At 36.5% G+C, this 2209-nt stretch overlaps 1 protein-coding gene across 1 annotated transcript in view; it reads left to right on the top strand.

Moving 5' to 3' along the window:
• Nucleotides 1-882: 882 nt before the first annotated feature.
• The window catches only part of simc1 (SUMO interacting motifs containing 1), a 90440-nt gene continuing 89113 nt past the window's right edge, over nucleotides 883-2209 (top strand). Inside the window, exon 1 of the mRNA XM_043703757.1 lies at nucleotides 883-979. The gene's annotated coding sequence lies outside the window, so the exon portion shown is untranslated. The remainder of the gene's footprint in view (nucleotides 980-2209) is intronic.

Here is a 2209-nt window from a genome sequence, read left to right as displayed (position 1 = left end):
TTGCTGTGATAAATGGATACCAAATGTATCCTGAATTGTATCTATTTCTCTTCCTCTCCCAGTGCAAGAACTACTAAGGAAATAGCCAAAGGAATTGCCAAGCCAAACATCTGCTCTCTTTCTGTGATATAGGAGCTGTCAGAAAGATTATCACAGAGAACATTTGAAGATTATTGGTCTTGCAGTAAAATTAGAAAACATTACCATCAGCAGTAAATTATTTATGACAAATTTAAAGCATAAAGCAAAAGAAAAAGACAAAGAAATAGTTACAACACCAAATAATCAAAACATCTTGAAGAAGGGAATTCCCAATAGCCAGATCAGCAAATCCCAGCGGTGCTTGTACTTTGTGAGCACCCGTGGGAATTGCAGTTAGTGAGCAGATGGAAAGGAATATTTGGAAGTTTTATTTGCAAAGAGTTTAATTTATATAACTGTGATAAGGCTCTTGAACGTCATGTAAAAAAAAAATTTAAAATCCTATTCAATTTGGCATTCTGTAGATGTGCACTCCAGTCTAATTTTCAAAATCATTGAAACTTGATCTAAATGATTGAGGTGAACTAAAGCTGAATCAACCATGTAGTCTACTTATTGAAATACATTTAAGTTGTGCTTAATTTGTAATGAATTTATCCTTTATCTGAAGCACAAGCATGTTTTATAGCTTGTTTTGTGTTCAGAGGGGATCTGTGATCTAATGCCTTGAAAAGTAAAACCTCTCTCATCATGGTTCACTACATCCTGAGCAAATAAACACCCAAATTTAGTTGATCATGTGACTAAGTACACATTTTCTTTCATTTATGATGCGAGCTGAAAGACGAAGTTAATGTGCTTGTTACAGGAAGTGGTAACGGTAGAAATGGTGAATTTAGACTATGCTATCTTGCATTGCTGCAGATCTGCATCACGTCTGAACTGCGAGGTTGGACTCCAAGCATTGTGGCACTTGTCACCAAGATCCAGTACTAAGGTAACATTTTAAAATTATATTCATAAGCTTTAAGAGACTTACCTGTGTTCAGTTTATTAACAAAATACTGTTTATAAACTTATGTCACAATGAGATACTTGTTGAGGCGGAATCACTGTTTATTGAAATTTATGTTTCAAGAAATGCATGTGCAGACTCAAAACAATGTCATAATTGGAAATACCAACTAAACTGAAAGCTAAAATGCCGCAAGCATTAATGCAAATATACAGATTCAGAGAACATGATATACACCTGCCCTTTCTAATATTGTTTTGCTTTGCCTAATCTACCAGGTGACAAGTTTTGTTTTAGCTTTAGTTTTCAAAAATTCTGCTATCAGATACTTTAAATTGTTGAGTTAAAATGTCTTTCTCTATGGACAGGATTGTAAACATGCACATAACAGAAATATGTAATTTAATTACAACTTTCCAACTTTACAAACTAGACAAATTATTGTCTCCTTCTTTGAACAGATTATTGTCTTATAGATTTCAGAGTTTGTTGATTTGCAAACTGTCTTTTATTTAACACTTCACTATTATCTTTATTGCCATTAAGCAACCCTCAAGCCTTCTCCACAGATTGGGGCAATGTTTACTGAAAGGGCTACACAAGAGCAAGTTATCTTCCTTTATAAATTTTATTTTGTCACTTTGGAACCAAACAATGCAGGAAAGGGAAACAAGATTTTAGTTACAGCATTAAATGTTAGGTTGAGCATCAGCTAGTTTCCTTGATTTGTACAAAGGACAAAGCTTTTTGATTTTCACTGGTAGATAACAAATCTCTAAAATGTCGAAAACATCAGGGACATTAGCTACAGTATTAGACATGGCCTCAGACCCAGTACCCTGTTATAGCGTATTAGAGTCATATACCTTTCAGTCTAACTCATCGACACCGACCAGTTTTCCCAAGCTAAACTAGTCCCATTTGCCTGTTTTTGGCCCATATCCCTCTAAACCTTTCCTATGCATGTATCTATGAAAGAAAGTGAGGGCTGCAGAAGCTGGAGATCAGAGCTGAAAATGTGTTGCTGGAAAAGCGCAGCAGGTCAGGCAGCATTCAAGGAACAGGAGAATCGACGTTTTGGGCATAAGCCCTTCTTCAGGAATGAGGAAAGTGTGTCCAGCAGGCTAAGATAAAAGGTAGGGAGGAGGGACTTGGGGGAGGGGCTTTGGAAATGCGATAGGTGGAGGGAGGTCAAGGTGAGGGTGATAGGCC

This window comes from Chiloscyllium plagiosum, chromosome 14 (genome assembly GCF_004010195.1).
Source record: "Chiloscyllium plagiosum isolate BGI_BamShark_2017 chromosome 14, ASM401019v2, whole genome shotgun sequence".
In the NCBI taxonomy this organism is placed as follows: Eukaryota; Metazoa; Chordata; class Chondrichthyes; order Orectolobiformes; family Hemiscylliidae; genus Chiloscyllium; species Chiloscyllium plagiosum.
The sequence above is the reverse complement of the archived record's forward strand: the minus strand, read 5'-3'. Positions and strand labels throughout refer to the sequence as shown.